General features: G+C 34.4%; 1 protein-coding gene across 2 annotated transcripts in view; it reads left to right on the top strand.

Moving 5' to 3' along the window:
* The first annotated feature begins 807 nt into the window (after positions 1-807).
* Positions 808-19497, top strand: part of LOC149538102 (uncharacterized) — a 72397-nt gene continuing 53707 nt past the window's right edge. The window contains exons 1-2 of one of the 2 annotated variants that reach the window (XM_089799468.1): positions 808-1244; positions 16848-16923. The gene's annotated coding sequence lies outside the window, so the exon portion shown is untranslated. The remainder of the gene's footprint in view (positions 1245-16847; positions 16924-19497) is intronic. The other variant, XM_089799467.1, reaches the window with a different exon arrangement.

Genomic DNA, 19497 nt, shown 5'->3' with positions numbered 1-19497 from the left:
CATTGTTGAACAACTACTACCAAGCCTGAAAGACACAAAAGTTGAGGACTACAGACAGGAGAAATCAAAGTTCATCTTTATTCTTCGAGATTTCACTGTGAAAGGTCAATTCACATTAAACCAGAACAATGCCATCAATCATGTTGTGACAAATGGAGATTGAACAATTTCTCACAACAAAAGGTAAACATGACTAGTCACAAATTAACATTTATTTAAAATATGAAAAACAAGTTATTATGAGACATAAGTACAATATACTAACATGCACAAAATGGAATTTGCAGGTACCATGGATAGCTATAATGACATATCAAGTTATAATTAATGATAGTTACAAAAGATACTAGTCAATTTAAAGAAAGACGTGTAATCAAACAATGGATATGCATGAGTCTCATATCCAAGTACACTCTCTGTGTCATATATGTATAATGAAATAATGTATATGCATTGATATGCTATAAGACATACTATTGTTGTATCAAGTTGCATAACATAATTGAATAGATGCTTTGCTAATGTAAATTATTATTCAAATGCAAAGAAAATTGCACAGTATGTTTTATCCTATTGCATATCTAATGTATAAAACACTATCTAAATTGCTATTTGTCATATGCGAAAACTATACTTAGGCAAGAACTTTGACGTTTTGCATCCTTGTTCTATAAGAAGTCCTTTTGATTGGACTCCGCCCTAATAATTTATCTTGCCCATGGTATAAATTAAAAAGTACCGAAACAGCCAATACCACCATCGGCCGGCGACAAACTATAAGTAACCTCCCCCATGCGACCAGAGCGCAAGATACCGAGCCTATAAGTAACCTCCCGCATGCGACCAGAGCGTAAGATACCGAGCTCTCTAAGCCCTAGCGTCGGATTTCCCAAACCCTGACTATGATTGAAATGCGATGACTGATGGCTCGTCGACATCATTTCTGTTTTAATCCCTTCGCTGGCGGGCCTGCATTGATCCATTTGAACCCTCATAAGTGTTACATCAAACACTTGCTCGTCTTCACTCGTCTCGTCTAAGCAACTCGATTTCATCTCATTTTTCCCTCTTGTGCTGGAGCATTTTACTTCCAGCAAAATTTTATGTTTGCTACTGTCTTGAATGGAAAGTTTGCAGAAAATTACAGCGGAGCATTTCAAGAAAGTGAGTTGAATTAGCATCACATGCAGTAGGATTCTAGCATATATCGCGAAGAAAACAACAACGGCCTTTTGAAATTTCAGGTACACAAATATCGTTGAAAAATTGCCTGTGTTTTAAAGACAGAACATGAATAAACTGTTGCTCTGTATTGTATATTATGCTTAAGGAAGTAAAATTTGTCTGTTTTTATTTTGGTTATGGTTTTCTCAATTTTGCTGCTTCAAATTTTAGTGTGCCTTGTATATTTGTTAGAGTAGTTGCTGTAGTTTTTGGTTGTTCATAATTTAGGGTTTAATTCATTATGCTGCGGCCTTGGGGTTTTAGAATCTAGGATTTACTTTCATTTCTTTTGACACAATTGGTCAGGGATTGTCATTTGGTGGAATGCAGTGTTTAAGAATTTTTAAAATTAATTGTTGTTGCTGTTTTAAGTTTTTGCTAGTCTATAGTTTGTTAGTTACTTTTCTTTGTTTTGGATAAAGCCAAAACTAGAAATCGAAACTTGAAATTAGGAGCTATAGATATATAAGAAATCTAAGTTCAAAGTTTTTTCATGGCCAATGAAGTTGGTAGAATGTGTGGGAAGCAAATTGGCTATTAGTGAAGGATTGATTCCCCAAACTTTAAGGTAGACTTCCACCTTAACTATGTATCTCAATGATAAAGGCAACTTATTATAAGGTTCGAGTACAGTCAGTGTACATGCCTTGGCACATGTAACCCGGGGTGTGAACGATGGAACTTGACACTCTAAAATACTAGGAACAATACTTAAATTGGAAAATATTATGGAAAGAAGTTTGAGTTCAGTACTTGACACCCTAAAATTCTAGGAACAGTACTTAGACTGGAAAATATTATGTAAAGAAGTTTTAAGTTTGGATGGCTTCAGAGTGACCTAGGGTGAAGGTAAGAACAACACTGTGGAACATATTTTTGAATTCTTGACTAAGTTAGAGATGATGATGGGCATTTTTAGTCTACTCATTCAATGCAAAGATTATTACACATTCAGTCCTGTACACTTCTCGTTCTCCTAATGCTATCAAGTATCGATCGATTTCTGTAACAATGGATATGGTCCAGTTGTTGTGGGTGGCTAATAGTTGATAAGGGTATGAGTGTTGTAGATTTGTAACAAAGGACATGGTATGATGGAAACACAACCCAAGACCAGAATGAACACACAGGAAAAGGGAAATATTATTATCAATGAAAAAACAAAAAATGCCCTATGGGCTTACAATAGTATGATTATGGAGAAAGAAATCCTCCGTACAGTACCTCCTCTCAAACTCCACTAAAAATTGCCTTTACAGTGCCAGAAATGTTCTTAAATAGACCCCAAATGGTTTAGGGTTAGGAATACATTCTAGAATATGCCAGTTGGCATCCACCGCCAAAACAGAAGGTTCCAAAAGTCACGTTAGAAGTCGGTGTAAAATTAGAAGAATCCAGAAACGGTAGCCCAACTTCCGGGAGGCATAACTTTTGAATCAGGATTCTGATTGATGAATCGTTTAGATTTCCGAAAAGCTCTTGAAGCGCTCTATAGTCCTATGGACAACCTTGCTTGTCCCCCATTTTTCGGGCCCGTATAAGGCTGTTTAGTGCCTCAAATCTGACTTTGAGGTGTTCTTAGGAGGTCTCTAGGAAATTTAAAGCTGCAATAACTTTCTAACCGTAAAGCCTTTTGACTTGATTCTTTTTCTGGAGCATTTTAAATTACAAGTATAATCATCCCTCGAACTTATACCCTCTTAACTCATCATAATTTTGGCTCAATTACAAAATAACCCATTTTTTGCTTTGACACGTATCTCAAGGTGCTCTAAAACTCTAACCCAGAAAATTAATCGTGGAACTATGAGAGTTGGAACCTTTATTTGACCCAAATGGGTATCCGAAATGAAAACACATTAAACAAAAACTATTTCTAAGCATTTTTTTGGGTGATACAGGATTGCCCTTACACCACTGGATGCCCCTGCATCATGGTACAGGTGGTGTAGACTTTTAGCTTAGTTACAGTTTCCTGTCCTGCTATACATATAGATCACATGAGCAGTGTATGTTGGTAAGACTGCATGTTGGAACACATCCAAACAAAGAGATAAAGGAACTAAACATGATTTATGTTAAACTTTAAAGGTTTAGATGAGCAAATGAAATAGCTACATTTGGAGGGAATGACTTGTTCTTGTCTCTAGAAACAAGAACTGTGACAGGGACATCAACTATCTGCTTACAAATTTACATTGTTATCAAATTCTTTCTTTCTGTTTTAATTTTCAACATATTAGAGATTACCCAGGTTTGCCATCTTGATGTTGTATCATATGTTGGCTTAAACATGTATAGAACCTTTACAAGGTTTGTTGGAACTTGGCAAGTTGAATTTTTTGAATTTTTTTCAGAAATTGGATACTTGATTTGGACTTGATAAACTTCTATCAATTTGGTAGAACTCTGCGAAAATTGGAAAACATGTCATGTCCCTGATTGAAAACCTAATGGAAGCAATTAATAAATCTGAAAGGATTAGATGAGCAAATGAAATAACTACATGTGGAGGGAATGGCTTGCTCTTACCACTAGAAGCAAGAACTCTGACAGAGACATCAATTGTGTGCATACAAATTTACATTGTTATCAGATTCTTGTTCTCTTTTAATTTTTAACAAATTAGAGATTATCTAGGTCTGCCATCTTGATGTTGTATCATATGTGCTGGTTTAAAAATATTTATACAAATTTCCAACATTTGTTGGAACTTGGCAAGTTGAATTTGTTCAGAAGTTGGATACTTGACTTGGCCTTGGATGAACTTGAATCGGTAAAATCCTGTGAAAATTAGAAAAACATGTCATGTCCCTGATTCAAAACCCAATGGCAGTGATTAATATTTTTGTATAGGACACCGAATTTACATAAGTCAAATCAATACCAATTTTTGATTTGAAGGACAAGAAAGTATCGACAGGAATAAAATAATCAATTTCTTGGCTGCTGCAACCATATCATGACTGGCAACAATGGTATAAACTCAATAGTCCATATTTAGTAATATCAACATCTGTTAAAGATCAACCCAAACTCTCATTGGTTATTAATAGAGAATAAATGACAAGCAATTACATATATATATATTGTATTGAGAGACTCTTCATATCATAAGTGAAGTTCTCTTCATTTACCAAATGCAAGTCTCTTCATATTTCCAAGCGCTTGTCTCTTCGCTTGTTACATGTCTCCTAATATAATAAAATGTCAAATATTTAGGATGAGACACCTAGCACACCGTGGATGCCATGATCGTGCTTCCTTGGAAATTTCATATTAATACTTTTCTTTTCTTTAGCTGCTGACACAATACAAAGGCATTTTCTCAATTTCAACACATAACAATATCAAAGGTAAAGATATCTATTGCAGCTATAATTTCAACAATGGGAAGTAATCATTATTGACAAGCACCACTAAATATCATAATTACATGAGCACTTGATGTTCGTGATGTAATTGTAATTGTGATAGCTTGCATCAAATGAAAGACATGAGTGTATGATTAACAATGAGAATTGTTGAGTGAGAATTCGTATTCAACAAACAACAACGTACAAGTATATTTGTTTGACAATTTGTGATGGCCTAATAATAATTGATGATATGAAAATTGATTAGGATTGAGTGGTAGAATGCACAAGTTAAGAGATACTAAAGACAACAATCTTAATAGAGGAATGGTGACTCTCGCAAAGATTTTTATTTATCAATTACAATTTTCCAAGTCATCACTATTATTTGCATTATAATCAACTTGACTGGATCAATAATTAGTGATGAATGATTTAACAATAGTTATTGATGAGTGGTGGCACCTTTGCAAGTAAACTAAAAGGCACGTGATTATAAAAGAACTGTTTGTATTAGTTATGAAAATGAATGATTGGGATAGGACATATCTCTTGGATCCAACTATTCAAGATCCTCAAAGAATATATTGAGGATCGATATCCTTTTTTGATTCATCATGAAATTAGGAAGATAAAACAAGCATTGATAGAGAGACCTAGTTCAACATAATCTTATATCTAGCAATCCATTTTAGTACATTTACATAAATGTATTCAGACACATTTGGTACAAGCAATTTCCTATGTGGACACAACATTGTGAGTTTAATCATGTTTGTAGGCATGTGGATTAATTTGCAACAATTGCTCACATCTCATTTAACGATATGCTTCAAGATTAAATATGCCATTTTAAATATTTATAGCACAAATGAATATATTCATAGTTACGTAGGTTAATAAGCATATCAGATAATTGGTATGGTAAACTATTATATGTGTTTTATCTCTAACTGTCATAACTTGTGATGGGATAAATTACAATTTCCAATCAAGGAAATGGCAACAAGGTCACTCTTAAGCACACTACCACATGCTGTGACTAAGGAGCCCCATGGGGCCAAAGGGGCATTGCTTGTGGGTGTAGAAAGGATAGACTTTTGGGACACTTTGTTGTGAAGAACTCTAACAATCACTATCATGGGAAGTGCACCTTCAATTAGAGGAGACAAATTAAGGGTGGCTAGATGTAGGGAATGTAGAACCCCATACTAGATAGCCCTAATATGATATGCATGGCAAGGGCCACATGAGGCCAAGTGGAAACAATATGTGAGCTCGTGGGCCTAGGGTAGGAGGTTTCTGGGACACCTTATTGATCCCTCTTACCTTATAATCTTTGTGGTTGAATTACATTGAAGAAATTCTATCATACTTAATTCTTTTTATCCAATTTACATTTCTGATAGATGTTAATTCCTAATTAAAAGAAATCAAAATGTGGCATTATAATTATAAATTATTACTAACAATATTACAAGACTCAAATTATGGATTGCACAATTGAAGGATACCCTATACAAGGTAAATCCTAACCCTAATCTTGTGTAATTGTGATTTTAGGGCAAAGTTCTAGAGCAACTTAAAAAAAAAGGATATTCAAACTATACATTTAACCCTTTGAATAGTACTAGTATATTCAATAATTACTATTTAATTATTTATTTAATTATATATTCAATTCATTGATATAATTAATATTGATCATTATTTATATAAAATTTTGTTACTGGTAGGGGGATATTACACCACCTTCCAAGCTGACCTAGTTTCACCTTTGTGGAGGCATGTAGTAATGATTCAATAGTTTGTGGGGATGGGACATTTGTTTCGATATCCAACAAGTGTGATTAGAGGTATACTAGGTTGTAGAACCAATGAAAAGCTCATTTGCGTGTAATTGCTAGCAAGAAATCGAAGCATGTCGAAGAAAGAATTGAAGGAAGTGAATGCAAGAGTTGCCCCTAGAATAGGCTATCTTTAAGAATAGGAAGAAGTTCAAGAAAACCTCTTGCTTTTTCTTCTCATTGTTGTCCTTGATGTTGTAGTAGAGATGCACCTATTTTTGTGTAGAAATGAATGAAATAGGATTTGATTTTAAACAATAATAATTAAACTGAAATATAAAAGAACATAAATATAATTTTAATTATAGATAGGAAAGAATAAAATTGAATATAACTAAAATTTAGTTTAGTTTAATGAACTGTTAAAAGGCATTAAATCAAAACTCGTGACTCCCTCGTAAATGAGATATAAAAGGGAGAAGAGAAATTCATTTGAAAGAGGGAGAGGAAGGAGGAGAAAAGGGAAGGTGTGAAGCAAGAAACAATTAATAATGAAGAAATAAGGAAGTGACTCCTTTAAAAGGCAAAAATTATGAAGGCTTGTGACTCTTGATAAGGATTGTTATTATGAAGGGTTGTGACTCTTTTGAAGGGTCATAATTTGGAAACGTTGTCACTCTTCCAAGGGGTAGAAATGACGAAGGGTTGTGACTTTTCAAAACGTTGTAATTATGAAAGTTTGAAATTCTTTCAAACAACAACATTAATGTAGGGTTTTGACTCTTTCAAAATTTTGTGATAATAAAATGTTGTGGCTCTTAAAAATTGTTAAGAATGATGAAAGGTTGTGATTCTTTTGAAGGGCGGTAATTGCGAAGAGTTGTGACTTTTGCCAAGGGTCAAACATGGTGGAGAGGTGTGTCTTCTTCCTCACATTGGAAGATATAAAGGAGAGAAACTTTCATTTGAGGAGGATGAATTTGAGGGAATAATATGTAATTCTTGAGGGAAAGAATGAAAATTGTGGACTTGATGCAGTACAAGGTAGGAGAATCCCCAAAGGAGATGTCCTAGCCCCCAACAAATAACCATACAATGGAATATACATAATGACACAGATTTAGATCCAGAATAATACCAATTCTCATAATATAATCCATAAAATTTACATCCAATCTGCCTGGCTGTAAAGCCATTCGGGTTACGGCCAAATACATAAGCAATTACAATAGTAATTCTGCAAGATCTCGCAAGATTCAAATCCTAGCTAGCCCAGATCCACAACCTGGTAGAAAATCCCAAGAAGAATCTAAACTTGTGCTCACAAGCCACCAAGCAACCTTCTTGTTTCCCACGCCACAACTACTAGCTCTGCTCACAAACTTCACTCTTCTCAGCTACTCCTCTCTCTAGCTAACTTCATGCTGAATAATGAATAATGAGAAGACAAGACCCCCTACTTATACCAAACCAAGCCACAAGTCGGCCTAGCGAGTTACATTAAATAAACCCTCACATTAAATAAATTCTCAAGCCACAAGTTATATTTATTATTAAATTTTTTAATTTATTATTATTATTATTTATCTTCCAATTTTTGTCACTTCTTTGTCCATTTAAAAAAAAAAAATTAATTTTAATTTTTTTTTAATAAATATATCATGCCCTCTTTTATTTTGAGATGCAAGATGCTTCTGCATCAAGACTCAGTTCTTATGAAAGGTGGTTACCCTTTCACCGATAAAATATAAAGGAGAAATCATTCAAAGCATTCAAGATACTTATCTGTCATCATTCACTAACTCATCAAGTTAGCAGTCAATCATCACTCATCATTCTTGGAACTCCTATTTATTCAATCCTCATTCACAAATAAATCAAACCATCAAATTAGAGGAAATCATTCAACCACCCATCAAATATTAATTGGGAATCAAGCAAACAGATCATCAATCAATTCTTCCATCAATTCTATCAGTCTATTCCAATTATTCGAACATTAACCAAGTTAGGGCGTCGAAGAAGCAAAAATCAGCACTTGATCTAACAAGAGTTTGTAGATTCAAAATTAATACATTAAAGAACAATTTATATAATTATCGAATATTGTGGTATGAACTATGATGCATATCAATATGGTTTGGCTGTTTTGTTATCCATCTTTCATTTGATAAGTAGGAATATATTCATGATTACTAGTGACGAAGATTCCTCTAAAGCTTATACCCAACCCACTACGCTGTTATGGAGGGGAATGTACATACAAGGAACATAACGGTCCATTTAAGTAGTAGTAACCTCGAGTGGGCTTGGGAGGTGGATTGATAGGTGTCATATCATCCTTTTGGGCTTGATGGGTAGGCTCTAGGTGCCTTGTATAATCTCTCAAGGTGCTTCTTAACGTGGATGGGTTATTGGGGAAATCCGTATGTGAATCTCACATGCGCATTGTGTAAATTATAATGATGATTAGAATTCTCTTTTGACATTATTGGATTTTATGTTTACTCAGGTTTCAAGATGCTATCTAACTAGGTTGTAGGCTCCACTTTAAGATATAAAGTTGACAATTTACATTCCTAAATATAATCCATACCTTATTTGGGAATTCACAATGAGAGACATTGCAAAGCTTACTAATTTGAAGGATTGAAGATAATAAATAGGTCAATTCAAATATTGTGGAAATCCTTAAGTAAATCCCACATGTATGTTATGTGTAACAACCAACCTTTTTTGGGTCTTAACTAACAACTAACATATCAAAGAAATACAAATATTACTTCATTTTCGTAGTAAGACAGTTATATTAGTTACATTCATGGGAATGAGATTAATGGTTACAATCAGTTAAACGGAAATTTCATAACTAACAATTGAAAACACCATCAATGAATTTAATATGGAAATTAAAATCTACATACCATGGAATTTGAAACCGAAATCAATCTAAGGATGCTTCTGCAAAAACCTAGGTTAGTCCACAAATACCACTTAGGATCAAATGACGAATACCATCCAATACCACTATATCAAAATCCAATGACGATTACCATTAAATACCACTTATATCAATTAGGGCAGTAGTTTCCATTGGATCATTTAGGGAATCACATACCATTGTATCAATGAGGGCATCAATTACCATTAGATCATTTAGGGCGTCAAATACCACTGTAACATTTAGGGCATCAAATACCACAATATCATTTCTTTTCTTCCTATTGCTAATTGTGGCAATAATATAAGATTAGAAGATATGCTCATAATCATTATTCTTATAAATGAAAGACTGAAATAACAATCCTATAGATATATTCCATATTCAGTTGGAAGGTCAACCGATCTAACTGGTTACCAATTACATTGATGAGAAAGGTTGCTTACATCAAAGGAAATAATCGAATTCAACGATAAAAATCGATCCATCATATCTTCTACTTGTATAAATATCATGAAAGTAACAATACCTGTTACCAATAAAAGTTTGAATGCTCAACTTATCTTTATCTGATGCACGTCCTAACATCTTGTGGAGAGGGAGACATTGTCAAGGGCTTAACCACCCAACCGTGGACCTTAAACTTATCCCCACACTTTCTCTAACTAGAAAGGCCTTCCCTACCCGGAATAGACATGGAACACCTTGTTAGCCACTCAACACTCTGGTACTTAATCACAACACTCGACTTGACAACAGACATGCATGAGCTATTGAACGATTTCCCTTTTTAAATTAATATAATATTGTTATATCATTTCTGATTTTGTTTGCATGTTATTGCAGATTTCTTTATCACCTCTTCACCTCTTCCTTGGCCGGGTGAGTCCTAGGTGTTTAAATCTTAGAGTAAACCAACTCAATCTGCTGATCCTCAGCTAAAGGATGATTAATTACATATTTAGTATATCTCAACTTTTATGGTTTGAGGACATAATCTTAAGACTTGCAAAAGTACAATTTGATTCTGACTTACAACATTACAAGAAAGATGTTTGAGCTCAACATGACAATTTGTTTTACTCAATATGGAAAGATTAGTCTCTTTGATATTACAATGCAGACTTCTCATGGACGTACTTTCTTTTGCTATAATTTCTAATGCAGAAATAGAAAGAATGAAGATGTATCGCACAGAGAATAAGTGACCACTTAACTTGGTCTAATGTGATACAAAAACGTGAGCCTTGGCTTGATGTTTACTAGCCGGCTTCCTCACAAAAGCAATTCGTATGCAATATCAGAAGTTGTTCGATTTTTGCCTTCAACAAGGGTGTAGAAAAAAGGAGTAAAACTATGGAAAAGAATGCAGGAGTAAAATCGCGAGGAGGCAAAATACCTATCCGACTTCTCTTGGCTTCCAAATATATGTAAAGACATTCGATTTCTCAAAGGCTACCAAGAAACCATAACTCTTAAAGAAATGTTTCGCCTTCTTGGACGTCGATATAATATGCCAAGTGTGCATTTCGGTTTTTAGTAAACAAAATAAATAAATAAATATGGAAAAGAACTTGAGAGGTTACAAATCATAAGAATAATATAAACATATTTATTTACTTGCACGTAAATAAATTTTATTAAGATGGCACATATTAAATGTTTATCCAAGGTCGCACCTTTTAAATATGTATATCCAAATACATGTTTCATCTTGGAAGATTTATTTTATCTTCTTGTACATGCATTTAAATGTATGTATTAAATAGATAAAATCTTGCATAAAAATAATACTATTATGTCACCTTTAATTTATATCTATGTGTACTCACATAAATATGTATTATAATGATGTGGTGGAAAAGTCAACCATAATCCAATAAAGGTATGTACTTTAATTAAGTTAAGATCATTAATATTTTTATCCAATAGCTCATGCATGTCTAATGTGTGTATCCTGTTATACAATCACTAAGTCCTCAACTCTGGTGATTCACGATTCATACCCATTTGCCCAGTGATGGTGATGCTCTTGTGCCCAATTCTTTTTTGACAATGCTTCCACCCCTTTGAGGTGCTCCCTACAAGGAAATTCTTCACAGTTAAATCATATTACTATAACAAGTTATTAGTCATAAATAATCATAACGGCTAACCACCTTTTCAATTCCATGAATTCATGATAAATAATCATCTAGCATGTTATCTTCATATGAAATCATAACGACTAACCATCTTACCATTTCGCAAGATTATAACAAATTTAATTGTCAACTGACTTCATGTGAACCTCAACGACTATATGAACATTTTAAATTGGGTCAAAAATTGGGATGTAACATTATGTAAATTTTTCTTATGATTAGAATTCTATATTTAGAATTGTTGGATTATATGTTTATTCAGCTTTCATAATGAGAATTTGGTTGTAGGCACTGATTCAAGATTTAAAGTTGACAATTTAAATTCCTAAATATAATTTATATCTTATTTGGGTATTCAAGGGCAAATCAATAAGCTCCCAGTAGAGGACATTACAAAGCTTGCTAATGTGAAAGAATGAGGAGGAAATTAGATAGGTCATTTCAAAGGATGTTGTAGAAATTGTTGCTAGATGCCTCTATGCCTCTATGTAATTAGTGTTTTCTTTACTGTAGTTCAATCACTATAATGGCAATATGTTGAGAAAAGTACATGATGCTACACAAGGGTATGCATTTTTTCATTGAATTTGTGGAAAAGCAAACAAAATTGTCCTTTGTTTTTGATGAACAAAAGAATCTGAGAAATCAATCGTTAATCAATATGATTGTAGTTTGCCCTAATGAGGCAATGTTTTTGAAAGCTATGGTTTCTGAGTTGTAACATGGTAAAATTTCCACTCTAATTTAATTGATCTAATTATCAAAATAACATATCCTTTCACAATCACATGAAGGACAGTTATATCGACCAACCTATCATATTTACATGAAATACAGTTACAACCTCAAATTATATATTCAAATGAAAAGAACAACATATTTAATAGATTAACTGATTCTTAATCTATTGAAATAATAATTAATTTAACTATATAACCATCTCAACATACATCAATTTAAAATGCAATAACAATGAAAGTAAGGTACCCAAAAAGTAGTTATCTTGCATGTAGATCATATCCTTGTGTTGTGCAAGCCTTGGCATTCGAAAGAGAGGAGAAGCATTGCCAAGGGCTTAACCTCCCAATCGCGAACCCTTTAGTATCCCCACACAATTTTTACTGAGAAAGGCCCTCCCTACCTTGGGATTAGGCTTGGGACACCATTGCCCTGCCATTGAGCATCTTGGTGTTAGAGTGACTACTAGTGATCACACTAGCAAGTATGCCACTAACCTACCTTGGCCAAGGATTTGTGTGGACACTATGTACCCGATTACCCAATGCTCAACTTAACAAACAAGACCTATACATTGGACTACAAGATTTTCATTACTTGCTTATTAGTTACTAATTTTCTTTCTCTTATCATGTAGGGATAACCCATGGCTCAATAATTATCAGTACACACCCTTCATCTCGACCTTGCTGGTCTTCCTTGATGAATTCTTGGGGTGACTGTGTAAGCATGGTATAGTCACAACCAATTACATTCTACCCGATTTGGACTTAACGCTTAACAAAAGATTCATGATGCTTTGTAATTTATTTCCTGACTCTACATGAGAGTTGTCTTTTATTTGAGGGGCACATAGAAGATGCCCCTGTATAAGCTTTGCACTGATTGGATCTCTTTTCTAAATAAACAAAGTTCTGATAAGAAATCTAAATCTGAATATAACAAGTTCTTCAACTCTTAAGCTTATATGCACATTGAAAACATGAGTAAATAAAAGACATGCCTTTCGGAGCTAGATTCTATCTATGTTTATCAATGCTTTTCTTTCCTTTCCAAGCTATGAACTCATAGCCTCTTATATCTAGTGTTACTTGGGGACGCGTCCCTGATATATTTTCAGCCGTCCCTGTTCCCATCTCGGAAACGTCTTAGAGACTTGGGGACACCTAGGGGACTTTGACAACTTCTAGAACAAATTAAACTTTGACTCTCAAATCAACACAAATTTGGCATATGCTGATTCTTATATTTTAAGGTTCTATAATGTATAAGTACATGCTTTATCCATGTTTTCATATAAATATTTTAATTTTCTCTATTGTTATATAGTCGTCCCCATTTGCCGTCCTCTTGTATCCCCAAAATTGGCATGTTTTTTTTGCTCTCGCAGAAATTCGTCTTGTTGTCCTCTGCCATTCTCGTCCCGGAAACTCGGGGGAACCTAGCTTATATCATATTGCAAGGAATAGAATCTCATAAAAAGTGCATGTCCTGGTAAGATACTGTGATATTTGGATGATTTCCTTAGCACTTGTTGGAAGTGTGAAGCAAGGATTGCGATTGTGTAGCAGAGTTTTAATGAAGTGCAGCCCTTGAATTGGCTAACAACATTGTATGAAATGTTCACACCAACAGTGATACACATCGCTGTAATAAGCAGCTAAAAACAATGGATCTTTGCAATGGTACGAAATTGAGAAATGGTATGGGATGAGTGATTTCTAGACAAAATGCGACTGATGTACAAAATGAAATGATCTTCATATCAACTTGCGACTATGCATTCAATAATGCGATTGTGATTTCAATGAGTGACCATGCATTCCATATACCGCTGTGACTATAATATGCGATTGTGATGCTTTAGGCGATTGTGAAAGCAATATGCAACTGAGATATGGATTGTTATTTCAGAGCTATAAACAAATGGAAATTGTTAAGGATCCTGCTATCATTGGCAAAAAAATCCAACGCTGATAAAACTTGCTTCTCTTGGTTGCATGCTCGGTTACGAGCAAGAAGAAAGAAAGGTGGCGAAATCAGTTACAAAAACAAAGAGCCATTGGACATATGTGGCAATAACATAAAATTAAAATGGCCACCGAAAGGACATAAGAGCCTATTGAAGAAATATGATTGCTCAAGATATCTTATTAAGACCATAGCCAAAGTTGGAAAAAAAACAACTTCATCCTTCTTGTGTTTTAATACAAGGACATCATTGTACCTATCTATACCTATATATATACGTACACATAAACATGCGTAAATCTTAAACATATGTATCTTATGTATATGCCAAATTTAAAGTAGGCATATTTGTTCTTGTACATCTTAATTCATTTATGCACATATACATATATATTTATGTACATGTATAAGTATATAGGTATCATGGTGTCGTTATATTAAAACATGCTTGACACAATAGGAGGCTCCAAAAATATCCCAATTTATAAAGATAACAAATTTGTTCTTAGTTAAATCAATGCTTAGTGTATTTCTTTTATTATCTAATGATATACACATATTGACCATGATTAGCTAATGGTTGTCCATAGTATACTCTTGCTTGCCTAGCCGTTTACCCTTAACCAAGGTGATTAGAACTCATACCTGTTCGCACACTAGTGGATTGGCACCCCTTACCCATTTCCCTCTTTGGCAAGGCTTCGCCCCCCCGCCCCCCTTCATTGTGCTCCTACAAAAAGAGAATTATCACGATAATAACATATTCCTCATTATAAAATCTAGTTACTATAACAAGTAATCATTTTCATAAAACTCCATAACGATTAACCTCCATTTCACTTTCCAAGAAATTATAACAGACAACCAACTTTTCCATTTCACATAAAACCATAATGTTTAACTAATTTACCAGTCAACCAACTTCACATGAAATCTCAACGGCTATAAGAGCATTTTTAAATTAAGTGAAAATTTGGGATGTAACATATGAGGTATGTGAGCGATGCTTAATTTATTGTTGGCATCATTGTATATTGCATTTGGGAAGTGGGTAGATACTTTATCCAATTCATTACAAACAATACAAAATAATTACAAAGTGGCTGATATGTTTGTCATGATATGGTTTTTATACATATTATGGACACCCCAAATTGCTTGCTTGCTTGACCTCATTCTAGAAAAGTCTGGCATGAAAGATTGAATGGATCAAACATGTCTATGTTGACGTGGGAGAGGTCCAAATGTTTATCTCAAACCACATAATTTTGCAGGCCATTTCAGATCATTTTTGAAATTGCAGTTGTTGAAGGTATATCTTTCAATTTAATAATTAACTATATATATTTTTATATCCAAGTATGCTTTCTTCTTATTTTCATATTTGAATAGGTCGAAGAGACTTGATTCACATCCAACACAGCCTTTTTAAGGCTACTTTTGACGGTGTCAAAGTCACTTACTAGCATGATCATTAGCTAAAATTGAGACTTATGGAGGCAATCCAACAATGGGAGGGCATGGATGGAAAGCAAATGATCCTAGATAACACTTAGTGGGATCACTAGGAATATGTTTCTTAGCTACACCTAGTGCCATCATGAGTTTGAACCACTTTATTGACACATATAAGTTATGTTTGAGAGATGCATATAATGGCATTGACTCAATGATGAGAAGATGTAACTCATCATAATTGAAAAAAAGCGAGATCTTGCAAAAACTTTCTTTAGAGAGCAGTAGTCAATTTGTGATGAGTGGTGGAACAAAACAACCACCCCACTATGTCTTGATGCCTTTTCATTGATTCCCAAATTATTAATTGAGGATATCCTTGTGATGCTGTCAAGGGTGCACTGTTAGAAAGTTGCAAATGTCAACAAAGGTTATAGGAAAGCACTTACTAAAACACTTTCGATATCTTGATATGAAGGATTTAATTATGAATGCGTTTGTTGATATTGTAGCTTCCAATAGTCAAAGTGTTTCTACTTTCCATGACAAGCATAGGAAGGATGTTCATGCAAGGGTGGTGAATCAACATAAACTAAAAAGTAAAAACATAACCTTTCATTAACTTTTAAGCCATTTAATCAGATGTGCAGAAATAAAGAGCAAAGCCACAACATGCACTGCATAATAATGCCAAGAATGTTACATGGAAAATTCAAGAATGGAAAAAAAACATGATGAAAATAAATTCACAATATATGAAACAAGTCTTTACAAGTTTTGTTTTAGGCTTATTGCCAAGAAAGTTCAGTGCTCCTTGAGTTGACTTGCAGGCGAAGGAAAACTACCCTAGAACAAGATAGAACGGAAATGCAGATTGGAGATCAGTTCTGCAAAGTAAGGCACAATGAGATTGTTGCAACCCAAATTTTGCTACATTGAAAATAATTTTCTAGCTGTTGTAAATTCATGCGAAGGTAGTTGTCTTGTAAATTTGTTGAAATAATTGTTCATGTGAAATTTAATGAACTATCGATAAAGTTGTTTAGATATTTTGATTCTTGTGAAATGGAATGTCGGTTATTAGTTATTGCTTCATGTGACATGTTAGTTAACTGTTATAATGAGAGTTGAAAAATGAATATCTTAGAAATTGGAATTGTTTATGTGATATTTTATTATTATTTCAAATTATGGAAATATGTTATTACCCGAAACCATTTCCATTTTGTAGGAGCGCGATGAAGGGGGGAAGTGTTGACAAAATGGGAGTGAGGAAGGAGACACCCACATCCACTGTTAACCATCAAGTATGTAATATACCCACTTGGACCAAGGATGAAATGGCTAGACAAGCAAGAATGTAAAAGGATGACCATGAGCTAACTAGTTAAATTAAAAACATCATATATTAAAAACTTTTAAATAAGAAATATTATCTTCATTATATGGATGAGTCTCAGTGTACCTTGTTATGCTATAATGCCTTAGTATAATAATATTGTGTCTATACCCATACTTGTGTGGTTATAAAATGTGTATGTATGCACACACAGAGACATATATATATGCATGCATGCGGATCTTGGAATATATATACACACACACACACACACACACAACTCAAACAAGCATGAATATAACGGGGCAACATTAATACACTAGGGCATGAGTATAGATGTTGTTGCCACCTGTATTCTTTATTTCAAACCATTGCTATGACTTCTTATTTAGTTTATTGCCTTGAGTGGCCACCCTTTTTTCTTGTCGCCTTTATATCATCAGGCTATTGTCTCTTATTTTTCCTTATTAAAAATTTGTATTTGAAAGGTTGTGTGGACATTTCCTTGCCACCTCAGTCTTGGTGTAACTGAGCATGCACATGGGTGATCCTTACCTATTTTGCCGGCTCTTTGTTGCATTATATACTCTTTGCTCTCACCCACTCGGGCATTCATATTTTATCTACATTTCGCACCACATAATCCTTCCTTGTTCAAGCTAATTTGTCTTTGCTCAATCCCAAGTAAGAGGGTGATTGTAATTGGCGGTTGTCTTTTGTCTATGCTGAAGCTTGTGGATTAATTCAGTATTCCTTTTTGGACGCGATTGGAAGCTTGGTAGCACATGTAGGTACTCTGTTCATATTTCTCAAATCGTGTTGACTGAAACAGGTCATGCTCTATGTTTACATACAGTTCATCATGCTTATGTTTTGAAATCTGAACTTGCCGTTTGCTTCTTAGAGATGGTCCTTATATTTGTTTGAAGTCCAGAATCAGATGTGTTATTTTGAAGCATTCCTTTGATTGCTGAAATGCTTTGCCTGTGATAAGCTTTTTGAATTCGAAAATACATATGTTTTTGTCATGAGTGCTGACCCATATTGAGATATGATTAATATATCTTTGAGATGGGATATTGCTCTATATTATAAAATAAAAATCAGAATGAAGGCTTAATTCACTTATGATGCCATAGGCTAGAATTGGCATGAAGGATGGCAAATATATAAGTATTCTTGAATCAGATATCATATAATGAATCTCCCTAGTAAAGTGGACCAGCATCTCAAGATGAAGGGAGAGAGCGGCGTTGATGTCAGTTTTGTACCACCACATAACATATAGCAATTGAACACTTGATATGGGATATCAAACACTCAATTCCTCTCTTGAAAAGTTAATACTCACGAAGGCATGAGAGTAACTCCAATGTTCCTTACACCTGTGGATACTAACTCAGTTATATCGATGTGATTTGTTGGTAATCACGTAGGCGGCCTTACGTTGTTCATTCAAGGATAACTTGGACTTCTGGTGTGATGGTGATGATTTTGTATGAGTGCCAGATGATGTTGATGATGGTGGTGATGGTGGAGGGTGTATTCAAATAACTTATTCCTTCCTAACTTTCTTAGAATGAGATCCGACTAATCAACTACTTACTACTCTACTCCTACTCCTATGAATGGAAAGATTAGCAAATGGATGGGGATCGAATCTAATGAAAGTTAACCAGCGGCTCTACCTCCATAGATGCAATGATTCAAGGGAAAGTGACTAGATTACCACACAAGGCTTCCTAACCAGCTGCTAGGATGCTAGTGGCCTAGTTTATGGATCCCTATCAAACATCCACTAATATCACCATGCAATTATCCATCCACGCTTACTCTTACTTAGCAACTTTCTCAAAATGAAATCTACTTTAACAACTTCAAAGGAAATCTAACTTTAACTATTTGGAAGTAGAAACTATGCAATAACACCAAATGTTCTTAATCACCATGCAAGTCACAACAATGATAAAGAGAGGAAATTTTGGTGTTATCTTAGCAACAATTTTCTCCGACCCTTTACAAATGAGAGCAAATGGCCTTATATAGAGGCCAAAATTTACAACCAATAGTAGAGATAAAGAGGCAAAACCAACGATCCAAATTGGATCCTAGAAACCCTAATTAGGGTTGCCACCCCATCGGCCAATGAGAAGACGCCACCTCATCAATGGACCAATGAAAAAAGGAAAAGTGGCAACCAATGAGAAGGCACCAAAATGGTAGCCAATCAGAATCAAACACCTATCTTACCCAAGAAGAAGGAGAATTTGTCACTTGTGCTTACATCAAATGATCTTCTAATATAGTTCTACCTTTTTCATCTTTTTAGCCAAAGTGATGAACTTGGCTAGCTTGTCATTGACTTCCTTCATGGGAGGGCAAGGCGTATGTTTCATCTTGAGCTCAGCTGAATCCATCATGTTCCTTGCTGCTTGTAGTGTTTTCTCATGATCCTTCTCATATTCTTTCGTGTATTCGATAAAGACATTAAGGGAGGCAAGGGTGCCCAAATGTTTCTTCTTGATGGCAACCTTCCCCAACT

Source organism: Cupressus sempervirens, chromosome 9 (assembly GCF_028749045.1).
Source record: "Cupressus sempervirens isolate cs-2001-9-10 chromosome 9, ASM2874904v1, whole genome shotgun sequence".
Lineage (NCBI taxonomy): Eukaryota > Viridiplantae > Streptophyta > Pinopsida > Cupressales > Cupressaceae > Cupressus > Cupressus sempervirens.
The sequence above is the reverse complement of the archived record's forward strand: the minus strand, read 5'-3'. Positions and strand labels throughout refer to the sequence as shown.